Below are 17,577 nucleotides of genomic sequence, written 5' to 3'. Positions count from 1 at the left end.
GTCAGGAATGAGAATCAACTATAACAAAAGTGAGCTTATCCCCATAAACGTTGAGTGTGAGGAGTTTGACATCTTCCTTAACCTATTAGGGTGTAGCGGGCGGGGGTAAGTTCCCTATTAAATACTTGGGAATTCCCCTACACCATTACAAGCCCAAAAGAGAAGACATCCAGATAGATAAAAATTATGAAGAGGATTGCTAGATGGAGAGGGAAACTACTCTCATACATAGGGAGGCTCATTCTTATTCAAACAATCAAACCCGTCTAGCCAGTATACCCATCTACTTGTTATCTTTTTTCAAATTCCCTAAATGGGCCATAAACATGATTAGTTCACAAATGGCTCACTGTTTATGGAATGACTTTGAATGTCATAGGAAGATACATTTAGCCAACTGGAGGTTGGTGTGTATTAAAAAGGAATTTGGTGGCCTAGGAATCCCAAATCTCTAGGAAATTAACCTCTGCCTCCTTAGTTCTTGGATCAAGAGATATTATGAAGGAAATGGGAAACCCTAGAGAAAATGATATACCATAAGTATATGTCTGGTAAACCCCAACCCAAATGTTTCTAGCATATGGAAAGGTGTTAAATCCATCACCCCAACCCTTTAGTTTGGGTATAGATGGAAAGTGGGGAAGGGGGATAAAATTAGGTTTCATGAGGATACCTGGTTTGGCACGTCCCCCTTAGCGGTACAGTTTTGGCTTGTCTATACTATTTGCCAGTGGTGGAGCTACACTATCAAAGGTGTGCGGGCCAGTGCAAAGGAAATTCACTATTTTTTCACAGCTCGGTCTTCTCTGAATCGTCCATTGCATTTGCTAGTGGTTGTGCGGGTTGTGGCCTATTTTTGTTACACGAAGCTCCGACAGTGCTATTTTCAATGAGCAAACTAAATGCATTAATGAAGTCTGGGATGGCCAGCAACTAAAACTTTCTTTGAGGAACTTTGACATCAAACTGATGGAAGATTGGTACCAATTAGTGGAGATTGCTAAGAGTGTGACTTTGATTGAGGAAGCTGATTCCCTGATCTGGCAGTCAGAAAACAAAGGACATCACTCCACCAACTTTAGAGGGGTCCAACCAGTCTATATATGTACATGCTGTCTGGAACCTTAAAGTTGCACCAAAGATCCATGTTTTCCTTTAGATTTTCTCTAATAATAAGTTAATGACTAGAGATAATCTTAGGAAGAGACACATTGTCAAACCTCTAGACTGTATTCTGTGCTAATGATGAATCTATAACAAATCTGTTTTTTGATTGCATGGTAGCTAAAAACTTATGGCCCCTTGTTAGAGATTATTTTAATCTTCCAGTGGGGGACAATTTTGAATCCAATAGCTAGATATTGGATTTCAAATAAAAAGAACTCAGCTTTGAATACTGTTAGCTCTGTGATTCTTTGTTGCTTGTGGAAATATAGGAACTCTATGATTTTCAACAACACCAATTGGATCTCTATTACACAGGTGTAGAGGGTAGTTCTAAGAACTATCAGATACTGGGTTGTTTTGTCTCCAGAGCAGAGCAAGGAGAGGTTGATGGACTTCTCAACATTCCTGCCAAGATTCATTCAGTAGCCTCTGAGTATCAGGACTGGCTGACTGAAATACCCCAGGTGCACTTGGATACTCCAAAATCTGGAGACCCCTTGAGCAAGCTCAGGATCAGTGATGAGGATGCCGGCTTCATGTCACCAGCAAGAAAAGGGACTCTGGAGCCAAGACTATTGTTGCCAGACATGTGTACACGCTCACTGCCCGCTGGTCACCACAAGCAGTGTTTGCCCCACCACTGAAGACCAGAAGATCAGCCCCAGAATCGCTTGCTCGGCGGTGTGAAGATATCGGACCTTTTGCTTTCCCCTGGAGCTGAAGATCCGGCGCTGTCACCCTGCATTAATGTATCACATAGTTTGTTGTGAGATTTAGCTAAGTTGTAATCAGACTTTTATTTCCTTTCGAACTGTCCTCTCAGTGAGCTGATGTAAGCGACACAAACTCGTTTGGTTTCGTTCTAAGCAATGGAGCCGGGGAGAGCCTCCCTGCTTTTCGAAAAAAAAGCTAATGAAGGCTCTGACTTAATCTAGACCAAGTATGATACGTGCTATGTGTTAGATGTGTATAGTCCCTTTTCGGTATATCCCCATTGTATAAGGGGTTTTCTGCACTTTGACACACATGTATATGTAATGGCATTTGGCCCTCAGGAAATACTAGTTGCTCACTTATCCAACATGGTATCAGATGCTAGGCTGGCCTCACTCCCTCGCACGATGCAACTTTGTGCTCGTACCTAGTCTGCCTCATCCACACCCGCCGCCGGCCATCTCTCTGGCCGTCGCCGTTGCTCCCGGTCTGTCCTGCTTCTCTCCGTCAGGCCGCTGCTGCCTCGGGCCCGTCCCGGCCATCTCCGTCCTCGTCCAGTTCGGCTACCGCTGTCCTCCGGCCTTCGCCGTTCCCAGCCTGTCCAGCTGTTGCCGCCGCCTCGCCGTTCCCAGCCTGTCCAGCTGCCGCCGCCGCCTCGTGTTTCCCAGCCCGTCCGGCTGCCGTCGCTACCCGTCCGCGCCGTCTCCAGCTCGGCCGGCTGCCGCCACCTCCCGCCCTGGCCGTCCCCGGCCCGTCCGGCCATCTGGCTGGCCCCCGGCCTGGCTGACGCTGGCTGGTCCCCAGCCACACCAACGCCGCCGCCCCTTCTGGTTCCCGCTCGTGGGCCTTGCATCGGGAGCGCGTGCCTCTTCTCGATCCCGAATCGGGGTCCTGGCTCGAGCGGGTGATTCTCATTCCCCGATCCAGATCCGTTGACTTCAAAGAGAGAGAGAGAGAGAGAGAGAGAGAGAGAGAGAGAGAGAGACAGAAGGAGGGACATCTCAGTATGTCATCTTCGGGCTATGTGGATGTTCCTCGCTGCTTAGTGATCTTTGATGGCACCAACTATGCTGAGTTTGTGGGCTTTATGCGTATCCATATGCGCGGCCTTCTACTGTGAGGCGTTCTCTCTGGCGAGGTACCCTGTCCGCCCTGCCCTGTTGCTCCGGTGGCTCCTGTTCCACCGGTTCCACCGGTGCTTGCTGCTGATGCTTCTCAGGCTGATCGGAATGTAGCCAAGGCTCTTGATGATGCTGCAGTTGATGCTTATGATCAGCAGGTATCTGCATACTCTGATGCTCTTTCTGTCTACCGAGATGATCTGTCTGCTTATACTCAGTGGTGCAATGATGATGCTCGAGCTGCTGCTGTTCTTACTGCAAGTGTCCTACCTCAGTTTGCTTCGGAGTTCATGGGCCTCGGCACTGTTGCAGCGATGTGGTCCTATCTTTGTCAGCGCTATCAACCCTCTGGTGATGCTCTATACCTCTCTGTGGTGCGTCAGGAGCATGCTCTTCAGCAGGGTGACTCGTCTGTGGATGAGTTCTATTCCCAGTGCTCTGCCATCTGGCGTTAGCTTGACTCACTACGGACAGTTGTTTGTGGCACCTGCCGTTGTTGCCAGACTACGAGGTCTGACTTGGAGTTTCAGAGGGTCCATGAGTTCTTATCTCGTCTCCGCTCTGAGTTTCAGCCTCGCCGTGCTCACTTGCTTGCTCGTGGTCGTGTTCCTATCTCAGAGATACTTGCTGAGCTTCGTGCCGAGGAGACCCGCCTTCGCTCTGCTGGGTTGCTTCTGGTTCCGTCCGTTTTGGCTGCCCGGGCTCCTGTGTCGTCTGCTCGCCTCACTGCTCCGCTGCTCCTGCCCACTCCTCCAGGGGGGTGAGCTGTCCTCCTTATGCTGAGAAGGGCACGTCGCGCCGTGACATCATCTGTGGTTACTGCTCCCGGCCAGGTCACCCAGAGTCTGATTATCGCCATAAGAAGCGAGACCAGAGGCGCTCTTCCTCCAGCGGGCCTCCTGTGTCTTCCTCGGCTCCATCACTCACTGACCAGGACATTGTTCGCCTCAAGCGTCTTCTTGCTTCCTCAGGCTCCTCGTTAACTGGCTCTGCTGCTGCTATGACTGCATCCTCCTCTCGTCATCACATGCATCTACACAGTCAGGTACATCTTCATGGGTTCTGGATTCTGGAGCCTCCTTTCATATGCCTTCTGATTCTTCCGCGTTGTCTTCTCTCTGACCTCTTGATTCGCCTGTTAATGTTCTTACTGTCGATGGCACATCTCTTCCTGTTGCTAGTCGTGGTATTCTTTCCACTCCATCTTTTTCTGTTCCGAGCGTTTCACATGTTCCTCGCCTTACCATGAATCTTTATTCCACTACCCAACTTACTGATTCTGGTTGTCGTGTCATTCTTGATACCGACTCTTGCTCCATTCAGCATCGTCGCACCAAGGCTTTGGTTGGTGCTGGCCCCCGGCGCTGTGAGTCAGAGGGCCTTTGGGAGGTTGACTGGCTTTGTGTTCCTTCCGCTGCCACCACTTCTGCCAGCTCTCATGCTCTTGCTGCCTCTTCGTCTGTGTCCTTCTAGCAGTGGCATCATCGACTTGGTCACATCTGTGGCTCTCGCTTGTCTTCCTTAGTTTGTCAGGGCCTCTTAGGGTCTGTATCTGGAGATGTCTCCTTACATTGTAATGGTTGCAGACTTGGCAAACAGACTCAGTTACCTTATCCTACTAGTGCGTCTGTATCTCAGCGTCCTTTTGACTTAGTTCATTCTGATGTCTGGGGTCCTGCTCCCTTTGATTCGAAAGGTGGTCATCGCTACTATGTTTTGTTTATTGATGATTTCTCTTGCTACACTTGGCTCTACTTCATGAAATCTCGTAGCGAGGTTCTCCCTATATACAAACGTTTTGCTGCCATGATTCACACCCAGTTTGCCACGCCCATTCGTACTTTTCATGCTGACTCCGCTGGAGAGTATATCTCTCAGCTGTTGCGTGGTTTTCTCGCGGAACAGGGTACTCTTGCCCAATTATCCTGTCCTGGTGCTCATGCTCAGAATGGTGTTGCCGAGCGAAAGCATCGTCATTTGCTTGAGACGGCTCGTGCGCTGATGATTGTTGCTTCCCTTTCGCCCCATTTTGGGGCTGAGGCTGTTTCCGCATCCACCTATCTCATCAACATTCAGCCATCGACTCCTCTGCAGGGTGGCATTCCTATGGAGTGTCTCACTGGTCGCTGTCCTGACTACTCAGCCCTTCGTATGTTTGGATGCGTCTGCTATGTTCTTATTGCCCCCCGAGAACGCACCAAACTAACTGCTCAGTCGGTTGAGTGTGTTTTCCTTGGCTACAGTGATGAGCACAAGGGCTATCGATGTTGGGATCCTGTGGGATGTTGCTTGCGCATCTCGCGTGATGTGACTTTTAATGAGTCTCGTTCTTACTACCCACGTTCTTCTTCCTCGAGTTTCTCTGTGGACGACCTTTCTTTCCTTCTCCTTCCCGATACACCCTGCTATGTGCCTCATGTGTAACCTCTTCCTCCGGCACCTCTCATTCCTTCTCATTCACCACTGTCCCCATCTTCTCCATCCTCCTCCTCCACCTCTCCCCCATCCTCTCCAGTCCGTCGCCCTCTCTCACCATTTCCTCTCCACTATACTCGACGATCTCGTATTGAGGATGTCTCCTCTGACGAGCCTTCCACCTCTGGTGCACCTCCTCCGGTTCATAACCGCCGTGCTCGGCCTCGCCCTCCGCCTGATCGCTACTCCCCTGATCGGTACGGTCTCTCTGTTTTGACTGAGCCCACTTCCTATCGCACTGCCATGACTCAGCCTGAATGGCAGCTTGCGATGGCCGAGGAGCTTGCTGCCCTTGAGCGCTCTGGCACATGGGATCTGGTTCCCCTCCCTTCCGGTGTCCGTCCCATCACCTGCAAGTGGGTCTACAAGCTTAAGACTTGCTCTGATGGTTCTCTTGAGCGTTACAAAGCTCGTCTTGTGGCCCGTGGCTTTCAGCAGGAGCAGGGGCGCAATTATGATGAGACATTCGCTCCTGTGGCCCACATGACCATTGTCCGCACTCTTCTTGTTGTGGCTTCTGTTTGTCAGTGGTCTATCTCTCAACTTGATGTTCAGAACGCTTTTCTCAATGGCGAGTTGCGTGAGGAGGTTTATATGCAGCCACCACAGGGGTACTATGCTCCTGATGGTATGGTCTGTAGACTTCGCCGCTCCCTATATGGTCTCAAACAGGCCCCTCGCGCCTGGTTTGAGCGCTTCGCATCTATGGTGACCGCCGCTGGTTTCTTGCCCAGTGACCATGATCCCGCGCTGTTTGTTCACACGTCTCCTCGTGGTCGGACTCTTCTCCTTCTCTATGTTGATGACATGATCATCACTGGTGATGACACTGATTACATTGCCTTTGTTAAGGCTCGCCTTCGCGACCAGTTTCTTATGACTGATCTTGGTCCACTTCGCTACTTTTTTGGGATTGAGATCTCCTCGACCTCTGATGGCTCCTACATCTCCCAAGAAAAATATATTCAGGATCTTCTTGCTCGCACTGCTCTCGGTGACGAGCGCACGGTTTTGACTCCTATGGAGCTCAATGTTCAGCTTCGTGCCACCGATGGTGACCCTCTTCCTAATCTCACTCGCTATCGTCATCTTGTTGGCAGTCTTGTCTATCTTGCTGTTACGCGTCCTGACATCTCCTATCCTGTCCACATCCTGAGTCAGTTTGTTTCAGCCCCCACCTCTGTCCACTATAGTCATCTCCTCCGTGTTCTAAGATATCTTCGTGGCACGATCTCTTAGCGCCTTTTCTTTCCCCGCTCCAGCTCTCTTGAGCTCCAGACCTATTCTGATGCTACCTGGGCTAGTGATCCCTCTGATAGACGCTCGCTGTCGGCTTATTGTGTCTTTCTTGGTGGCTCTCTTATTGCCTGGAAGACAAAGAAACAGACTGCGGTTTCTCGCTCGAGTACAGAGGCTGAGTTGCGAGCCATGGCGATGTTGACGACTGAGCTGATCTGGTTACGGTGGTTACTTGAGGATTTTGGTGTGTCTGCTACTACCTCGACTCCCTTACTGTCAGACAGTACTGGTGCTATCAGTATTACGCGTGACCCGGTGAAGCATGAGCTCACCAAGCACATCGGTGTGGATGCCCACTTTGTGTGTGCTGCTGTGCAGGATCAGACTCTCGCTCTTCACTATGTGCCCTCTGAGTTACAGTTGGCGGACTTCTTCACCAAGGCACAGACTCGAACGCAGCATGGCTTTTTCCTCTCCAAACTCAGTGTTGTTGATCCACCATGAGTTTGAGAGGGGGGGGGGTGTTAGATGTGTATAGTTCCTTTTCGGTATATCCTCATTGTATAAGGGGTTTTTTGTACTTTGACACACATGTATATGTAATGGCCTTTGGCCCTCGGGAAATACTAGTTGCTCACTTATCCAACACTATGATGCTCCTAGCTAAACGTGCAAAACCCAGCAACTAAAACCTTGCTCACTTATCCAACACTATGATGCTCCTAGCTAAACGTGCAAAACCCTGCAACTAAAACCTTCAGCGGTTTCCGTCCCTTCCAAACCTGCAAAACTCAAATCAAAACATGAAAGGGGCATGTCACCATACTCGATAGGCACAAGAAAAAATGGTCCGCACAAAGTAGCATCAAATTATCTCAGCGAGGTCAGACGGATAGGATAATGGGGTGCCCCGACCCCCGGGAGCTACCACACCTTTTCGTATATGAAAATGATTAACTTTGTATGTACTTCCTCCGTTCCGAATTACTTGTCTTGGATTTGTCTAGATACGGATGTATCTAGACTCATTTTAGTGCTAGATACCTCCGTATCTAGACAAATCCAAGACAAGTAATTCGAAACGGAGGGAGTAAAGCAGAATCCAGTACCACATCATATTAGCACAGGAACCTACTACAGGAAAGGTACGCGTATTGGCTTTGTTGCATCTCGTGATGCAAGGGCCCAGGGACATCCTCCTTTTTGGAAAAAAAGGGGAAGAAAATATATGCAAATGCAATCTGGGGGAAGACATTCCACCGGTACTGCAATCATATACATGGTCAACTATGAACACACAAGCGGCACCTATCATAGGAGAGCAGGTCCCTTCTAACTTGAGGATACTAGCCGCAACAGGTTATCACTTATCAAATATACTAACGTGCAGATTGTCCATATCGATGACCTTCTCGGCCTCCTCAACGGTACTCATAGTGACAAACCCATAACCACAGCTCTTGCCTGTTTCCTTGTCATAAATGATCTGCACAAACACAAAGCGGAAACGGTGTTTTAGAACAAAGACAACACATACCTGTCCTAATAATTGTATTGTCTAACTACCTCCCAAGTAGCAACAACACTGACGAAACAGATATTGCAGAGCGCATGAATAGCCTGGAAGAGGTGAGGAAACAATGCATTCAGTCTTGATAAGAAACGTATTTCAAGTTTTCAACTACTGCACGCCGGACAAATTTAGTATAATGAGTTAATGACCAATCCAAATGGCTAGCCATGACTCCGAAAAGAGCCTGTAGCCAACAGCAACTCCACACAACACAATCAACAATCAAAATAGGATCATACAACTACCAACTGCAACCTAAACATATCACACAAGCTCACATGGCAGCCATAAGGGAAAGTCCAAAAGTATGTGATGTTGTTACAATAATTGCAGGTCTATTTCTTAGTGTGCATACTGTGAGCGAGCTGCAGATGAATCAGGAATTTGAGGCATTATTTTCACATATGAATGACAGACAAGGACAATGAAGAGCTAATTAATAAGGCTCACCTCCGACAACACGATGATTCCAGCCACCCAAAGAGCAGAGCAAGGTCCTTACTGCCAATGTCATAGGGTAGGTTGAGGTTCCCAATGCACACCGTGGCCTCATCGTCCGGCTAAGTACGCCTCAGGTGTGTACTGCTCGTAATATTCTTGTTGCCTCAGCGAACCACATTCTGGTGTCCGAACGACATTGACTGGAACGCTTGCCTCAGTGTTTTCCACTATTTTTCAATGTCAGTGGCATGGCAGTGATCATCATTCAAGAGGTCTTTTACCCAATACTTGCATGGAGCTGACGCATCGCATACAAAAATAGTAGCACTGCACTTGGAAAAACAACAAAGTAATACCATTATAAAAGCTCTGTTGTCGTAATCATATTGCCAACAGACAGACAGCATCAGGGCCAGGGAGTAAAATTGTTGTCACTTACCATGCTACAATGCTGGACGTGAGGAGTAGCGCTGAAGGGCAATTCAAAACATAAATGGCGGGAGAGAGGGAAGTCCTTCCATGCTATCTGCAGAAGCATACCATCTAACTATAATGTTCAACTGACGCCGATAAAGGAATGCTACTGCGAGTAAATTGCAATTGTATAATTTATTAATTTCTGTAAAAAACGTCTGCTTCCCAAGCGAATTTGTTGAGTAGATCAATTGTATTCAAGGTGCTTTGCCTGTTGTTTCCTAAATATGTTTCCTTTCTTACCGGATTGCTTTCTGTTGGGTTGATTTCTTGAGTAGAACAAACAAGGAGTAGATGTGTGTTACTTTTTGCTGCTGGGGAAGCATGGTTCCCTAAATTTTATTTGACTCTTCTACTACCAGAGCTCTGTTATTTTTTCCATGCGATTTGAAAAAAATAATGAATTGAGCTATGCATCTTTTGTAATATATCTTCATTTGATGTACTAGTTTCCAGAAGTTGAATCAAAATTGCTTGATTTTGACGTGTATTAGATGTTGGTTGGCTATCTAGTTCTCTGTCTGTCATTATGTACATATTAGGCCCTGCCTACTCGTCGCACAAAGCTTGGCAGAAGTTCACTTGTGACTGGACTGCATCTGAGACTGCGCTAGAATTGCTAGAACACGTAGGAGATTGCGTTCAGAATTGAAACCATCATAAGATTCATAACTATCAGCGCAACACTAAACTGGCAATATTTTGCGTTCAGAATTCAGATATCTGAGAGGACCAAGTAGCCACATACACAGCCAAATACGCATCCAATATTTTGCAACCAGAATTTAACCGAGCACCGATGCTGCATACTTAGAACCTAGTAATATTCATAAGTATGGAAGAAATTTCAGAGGTTCGGGTACATCGACTCTGAAACATTCTCAAGGAGGATTGCCCTGCCTTTTCTCCCTCCAATAAAAATGGGTTCGTATTTTTTCAGGGAATCATGTAACACTCTTTCAGGTGCACCCTTTCTAGCTGGGAATGAACAAGCTATATAGTCTTGTAGAGGTCATTTTTTGAGTAAAACGTACCAGTTGAAGGGAATGATGACTACTCCTGGACTTAATTTCTTTCTCTGCGACACTGAACTGAAGGCCCTGAATTTCAAGGTGGAGACTAACTGCATGCTGCTCTCTCTGAATCACAAACTCCTGCTTTCCCAATAAGGGCATGATGTACCAGCCAGATGAGCTCACTCAACACACCGAAAATTTACAAGAGAAAATCTTCACGAAGAACAAGACGTCATAAGAAAGGAATCAGGAAACTCATAAAGACCTCACTCTGATTATAGTGCGTTGCACAAAATGATCAATATATGTTAATCAACCAACCAGAGCACGCAGCCTTCCATGGAAAACCACCTAATTCTACACGGAATAAAATCATCATTCAAATTGTACCATTTTCTTTTCTTTTCTTTAAATGTGTTAAAGAAATGATTCCTGTAAAACGAACATAGATCCCTGGCTACACAGCAGACACAAGGTTGCAAATCATGACTGGCTATTTCAATTTAAATAGTGATATTAATGATTTGCTGACAAAGTTGAATAACTTTCATGCAACGAAATAAAACTATATACTACATGCTTCTAGACAGAAAACACAACTGTTTTTTCATTAAAACAAGCGGTGCATACAATGATATATTAGCTGCAGCCTGCAGAGCTACCAGCTTACATAGGACATGAAACAGGAGAGAAACAACCAGTGCCAACTAAACATAACACATACCAGAGCTACCAGCTTACATAGGAGACGGAACAGGAGAGAAACAACCAGTACCAACTAAACATAACCACATACGTACTATAGTAACATTCATGCACCTTGCACATCAGCAAGTTTGGATTTCAAACTTAGGCTTAAGCACCACCTCCATGATCCTGGTTTGCTTCAAAGTTGGTAACAAAGCATTCGATTTCAAACTTAAGCTTAAGCACCACATTCATGAAAGGTCATCTAGAACATATGTATCAAGCGTCCACCGGGCTTATCAAAGGGATCAGCCATTGAAAAATCATGGGTACAGTCATGGTGTTTCAAAATAGTTTCTTCATCCATCTTTAGTCCAATTTGTGCATCTCGAGAAGCTCTATTCTCCACTTGTAGCTCTCTACCTTGACGGCGCAAGCATCTGTCCTTGCGGTGGCTGAATACTCCGATTTCCATTTCCTCTAGCACTTTTGCATTCAAAATAAAGAACCTGGCAAAGTCAATTACCTCGTGTAACCATTGTAATTCCTCAACACAACTTTTCTCAGATGGACTTCAAGACATTCCATTGGATCAAGTGGGTCATACTCCTGCACATTATTAACATAATTTCCTCGATGTGGCTGCGAATAGAAAAAAGAAACCCCAATATAAAGGCAGATGTTAAGAAATTAGGAACAAAAATACTAGTTCACTAGAACATAAGTCTGATCCACTGCTGAGTTTGTCATTAGGTATGAATACTCACAAATATATACAGCTTCTGCAAGCAAGGGAAGCACTTGAGGAAGTCAACAACCGAATCAAGATTAGGACCGATAGAGTCGAGAACCAAAATCTTCACCGTGTGCATTTTGGATGTCAAGCTGACAGCAACCATTTTCTGGAGAAAATAAAAAGTGTGACAATGAGAATAATCCGAGTTAATTGCAAAAAACCACCACATTTGCGGCTTCTTCTGCAGAAAACCACCTGGTCCCTAATCCTTTGCAAAAAGCATCGCACGTTCGGTAAACTTTTTGCAAAAAGCACTGATCAGATGATTTATCCCAATTAATCACATTCTGACAAATGGGGCCGGCTTGTAAGGAGCTGGCTTAGCAAAAAAATTACACACATGCCCTGCATTCCAAAAGCAGAAAAGCAATCCAGTCCTTGTTCCTAGTTGGTTGTCGTCAGATGGCGCACACGGACGAGCAGATGAGGACGGCTGTTGCATGCTGAGTGTCTGGCTGCCCGCGGTTGGTGCTGCTCGCTGCCGCAGCTGCTGCTGCTCACCGCCGCTCCCTGCCGTCGCGGGTGCAAGCGGTTGTTGCTGCTTGCCTCCGCAGCTCCCCACCGCTGCTGCTGCTCGCTAGGGACGAGCCAGGTGCGCGGCCAGCTGCTGCCGTGGCCAAGGATGAGGAGAGCAGGCCGCAGTGGGCAGCGAGAGGGACCGCTCGCCCGTCGGCGGAGCTCCGGCAGCGCAGCGGCAGGGCCGGGTGGAGCTTCCGACGGGAGCGAGTGGGGGTGACGGGTGTCGCGGGGGAGAGGGGGGGGGGGGGGGGGGGTAGCTCCGGCAGCACAGCGGCAGGGCCGGGTGGTGCTTCCGGCGACGGGCTTCCAGCTACGACGACGGGAGCCGGTGGGGGTAGCGGAGCCGCGGGGGGCGATTGGCTCCTCCGATCGGATCGGCCGTTCGGGAGCAGGGATGGGCTGGATTGCTTTCTTGTTTTAGTTTTAGGGGTGACTATGTAAATGTTTTTGCTTAGTTAACTCCTTAAGTCCGGGCCCACTTGTCAGAAAGTGATCAAATGAGCCAAACCCCCCAATCAGTGTTTTTTGCAAAAAATTTACCGAATGCGCGGTGCTTTTTGTAAAGGATTAGGGACCAGGTGGTTTTCTGCAAAAGAAGCCGTAAATGTGGTGGTTTTTTGCAATTAACTCAGAATAATTCCCTGCATATAGCAATGGTGAATGAGAGATTGGGCTTGCAGCTAACCTGAACAGAGAAAGCGGTTCCAGTGTCGAGTGTGGATATGCCTTGAGATAACGACCCAAGTATCTCCAGTTTAGGTGCCTGGATTACGCGGATGGTCGCAGGACTACAATATGGATAAAGTGTTACCAATCTCTCAAGGGAAGGGGCGTCCTCAATGACCAGCTCCTGGAAAGTGACGGCACCTTCCCCTTTCGAAGGTCCGTAGAAGGTGATGCTCCTGAGAGTCAAGGATGTGATGCAAAGGCGACCAAATCCCATGATGTGCATTGAAACACTTTCCAGAACAACGCATCCCGTGATCATGCTTTGGAGATGGTTATCCGAGATACCGACATCGTACATGAAAAGCTGCTTGAGGTGCGGAAAACTCGATGGCACGCCCAGGTCCGGGAATCGACAGTGGCGGCAGCTAGGGCTGGACTAACGAACAGCTTGGCTCGTTAAGCTCGTGCTCGTTAAGCTCGTACTCGTTAAGCTCGTTAAGATTAACGAGCAAAAAACCCTGCTCGGCTCGGCTCGTTTAAAGCTCGTTAAGCTCGTGAGCGCTCGCGAGCGCTCGTTAACAGATTATAATATGTTACGATATACATGATTAATGTGTAGGTATGGTTTTCAAGATAAAATATTGCGACTACAAAAAGAAATGAAGTAGTATGTTGTCTCATATGTTGATTAGATTAAATAGATAGGATGAGGTGCTACAAAAAGTTTGTCACGTAATATGAAAATATATGTTCTGTTGTTACTAACGAGCTTAACGAGCTACTCGTGAAACTCGTTAGCTCGCTCGTTAAGCTCGTTAAGCTCGTTAAGCTTAACGAGCTAAAATCAATGATTGACTCTGTTCATTAAGAAGCGAGCTACGAGCTTAACGAGCTGAACTATCGAGCGCTCATTAAGCTCGCGAGCTACGAGCTTTTGGTCCAGCCCTAGCGGCAGCGGCAGTTGGTGGTCCCATTCCAGATTGTCGACCTCGAGGTGCTGGAGGCCGGAGAGGGACCCGGAGCGGAACCAGCCGTCGATCTCGTCGGGGAGGAACCTGCGGTAGAGCGAGACGCGCCGGGCCGGGCCTGGGTGGTCGGAGAGGATCCTGGGGATCGGGAGGTCGAGGATGTCGACGTCATCACCGAGGTGGAGCGGCGCGTTGGGCGAGAGCCATAGGGGACGCCAGCGGCGGGAGAGGGCCTGCGTGCGCGCGCCGTCCTTGGTGGGGAGGAGCGAGACGACGGTGCCGAGCACCTCGTCGGGAAGGCGGCTGATGAGGTCGTCGACGTCGAGGCCTCCATGCTCCTCCCTGCCGCCCCCCGCCCCCGGTGGTGCCTGCTGGTCGCCGGATCCGACGGATCTACTACGCCTCATGGGGGCTTCCTCCTCCATGGATTGGGGATTGGGGATTGGGGAAGCAGGGTAGGGTTTGGTCTGGTGAACTGGAATGAAATCCGAGCAGAGGAAGAAGAAGAAAGGTTTGGGGATTTTCTTTCGGCTCTAGTGGCAACCACAGCCCAAGCCCAGATTTCTCCTCGCCTGGGCCATCTGAGTTGGATGGCGTGTCTCAAAAAAAAAACATCTGAGTTGGACGCCTATTGTTCTACCTGGTGTTAATTAATAATTCAATTGTTCTGGAGGCCATAGCATGTCGCGAGGCCTGGCACTTGCGGCTGATCTATTTTTTTGGATCATTTGGTAATCGCCTGCGACTGCAAACCAATTGTGGACGACATCAAAAAGGGGTTGGGAGGGTTCCATATAGCTATTGTGAAAAAGATAAATAGGAGAGGCGTCTATTTTGCTAGCTGTGTTCGATGACTTCTAATATCTCTGTGTTCGATGTGCTAGACTGCTGGTTTCCAGAAGTTGAATGAAAGCAGCTTAATTTTTATCGGATGTCCCCGAAGGGACAAAGCTGCTTGATTTTGACGTGATTGGCTATCTAGTTCTCTCTCTGTGTTATGGAATACACTAAGAGCATCTCCAGCCGTTTGCCCTCAGGAGGCGCCTAAAATCGCCGCCTGGGGACGAGTTGGTCCTCAGTCGCCGGCCCCAGGGCCGCTCCCAGGCGCGTCTAATTTTTTTTAAAGAAAACGTTCGGTGAGTTCGTTTGAAACACGGCTAAATTCAACCAAACTTCGGCAAGTTCATACATATTTAAAATATTTTATAAAAAAAAACGCTACTAGGCCCGCCCTCGCCCTCGCCGCTCCTCGCCACCAGCGCGCCCTTGAAGCTCTACATGCCGAGGCGCCTGTAGAACTGCGTGCAGTCGTCGTCGTCGCCGCGGCCGCTGTCCCTGCTGCACCCCTCCCCAGGTTGGTGCGACGGCTTGGACGATCCGGGGGCGTCCTCGTCGTCGTCGCTGTCGAGGATCACCACATCGTGCTCGTCCTCGCGCCCACGCCTGCGGGCGGCTATCTCCTCCAAGGCTCGGCGCTGCCGGACCATCTCGTCGCGGAGGTAGTCGTCCCGCGCCCACTTTAGGGCCTCCTCGTCGGAGAAGCCGCGTTGAGCTATGGCCTCGTACTCCGAGAGAAGGCCGGGCTCCACCTTCGGCCTGACGAGGACGAGGCGTCCATAGGTGGGGGAGGGGTCGGCGATGTGGACGCCGGCGCTGCAGGTGCGGTGGCTGATCGGCGTGTCCTGGGGCTCCGGCTTGACGGGGTGGAGGCAGGTAGAGACGGTCGAGTGACCGGACAAGGAGGAGGACACCCCCGTGTGCCTCGGCGTCCACGAGCTCCCACGCCGGCGGGAGAAGGACGGTGGAGCGGGGTACTCCAGCATGGGCGTGTTGCCGCCCTCGATGTACTCGAGGACGGACTCCAGCGTGCGACCGGGCAGGCCCCACCATTGGCGGCGCCCTTCGGAGTTGAGCCTCCCGGAGGGCACGACGCTGTTGGTGGCCTCGAGCTGCTCGGCGTGGCGGCGACGGAAGTAAGGGCCCCCACAGCGGGCTGTCGGGGGTGTACCGTGGACCTTCCCTCGCCGCCTGCGGCAGAGAGGCGCGGATACGCGCGATCTCCGCACGCCGCGTCGCCCAGGTGGGCGGTGGTGGCACCGGGACCCCGCCGGCGCTGATTCTCCACGCCCCGGGCACCCGCATGTCCGGCGGGACCGGGTACTCGGCCTCAAATAGGAGCCGAGCTTCGTCCTCGTGAAGGTGGCGGCGGCCAAAGCCGTTCGCCGCCGTGCCGTCGCCTGGGAAACGCTCGGCCATGGCTGAACAGGAGACGGCGAGGGGAGAGGAAGGAACGGGGCGTCGGCGACGGCGGGGGGAGAGGGAGGAACGGGGCGTCGGTGATGCAGTGTCTGTGCATCACCGGTGCGCTGGGGGCGGCTTATATAGGCGGAGGCGCCGCGCGTACGCGTGGCCGCCGTGGGTACGCGTGGCGGGCGAGGGACGCGCGTCGTCCGGTCTTCACTGCGCCGCCCGTGAGGCATCAATGGAGGCTGACCGACGCGGCAGCGCGCGGCAGCTTTGGCATTGATTCGTCGCGGGAACTGTTGTGGAATTAACACATCAGATGTCCTCATGAAAGGACTTAGTCGTGGAGCCATCGCAATGGGTTAGCTTGAAGGGGTTAAACCGGACAAGGGACACGAGAGTTTTATACTAGTTCGGCCCCTTCAATGAAGGTGAAAGCCTACGTCTAGTTGTGATGGAATTGATGGGTTTCGATGACCAGGGAGCAAATACGCTTTGCCTGGGTCTCGAGTTGTTGTTTCTTGCCCTTGAACCGCCGTCGGGTCGTCCCTTTACATACATAGGTTGACGCCCGGCCGGTCTACAGAGTCCCTAGGCCGGCTCATACAAGTGTCCGGCTCGGTCTCCCTTTCCTATAACATACAATACAAGTTACATAACCATGGCGGTTTACCACTATGGGTCCTAATCCGCCTTTGGGCTCCGGGCCTCTAAGCTTCATTAGTAAAGCGCCATCTTCTGGGTCTTCGTGGGCTTCAATATAGTTGAAGGTGAACCAGCCCCTTCTGGGCGGTTTACACTCAGTAGTTATATCCCCAACATTAGGCCCCAGATTGATTTGAACCTGTTCATGTCAATCTTCAATATTTAAAGAAATTCTGTGAACATCTCCTTATATTCTGTAAACCGCCATGATGTCTTCTCCTGTAAACTTTGTTAAACCGTCGTGACGTCACCCTCTGGACACGGCAATAGATCATCATGACGTCATCTATGTATAAGAAGATTAAAAAGATTCCCTTCATTAATGGTATCCTGAAGATCGACTGCGCCCACTTTTACCACTTCAGGCTCCTCGATTCTCGCGCCTGCCACTTATCCCTTTCTCCTTATAAATAAAGCCGGGGGGTATTTCCATTCTCTCCCCTTTCCTCTTCGCCTCGTCTTCCTCCTCGCGACCCTGATGAACTCAAGTGCCGCCGCCGCCGTCGACCTTCAACTCTGCATCGACCAGGCCGCTGCATCAACCTGAAACGCTCCAGAGAAGAGCGGCGTCCCTCCGCAACAGATCACTGCTGTAAGTTTTCCCTTCTCCGCATATTTAGATCCATGCTAGGGTTAGCAAGTTCATCTATACAGTTCCTCGTTCATCTCAGTTCTTCGCATTTGCTTCTGCCATGGTTTCTTTGATCTAACAGTAGCGTAGATCTCGTGCGGTAGTTGCTCCGCATCCAGTTTCGGCACTAGTAGATCT

General features: G+C 49.7%; 1 pseudogene; it reads right to left on the bottom strand.

Annotated features, from left to right (window-relative positions):
- Positions 1–10,767: 10,767 nt before the first annotated feature.
- On the bottom strand, positions 10,768–14,405 carry LOC123082011 (F-box/FBD/LRR-repeat protein At3g26920-like; annotated as a pseudogene).
- Between the last annotated feature and the right edge of the window lie 3,172 nt (positions 14,406–17,577).

The sequence above is a fragment of the Triticum aestivum genome, chromosome 1B (genome assembly GCF_018294505.1).
Source record: "Triticum aestivum cultivar Chinese Spring chromosome 1B, IWGSC CS RefSeq v2.1, whole genome shotgun sequence".
NCBI classification, from domain to species: Eukaryota; Viridiplantae; Streptophyta; class Magnoliopsida; order Poales; family Poaceae; genus Triticum; species Triticum aestivum.
This window is presented reverse-complemented; position numbering and strand designations above follow the sequence as displayed.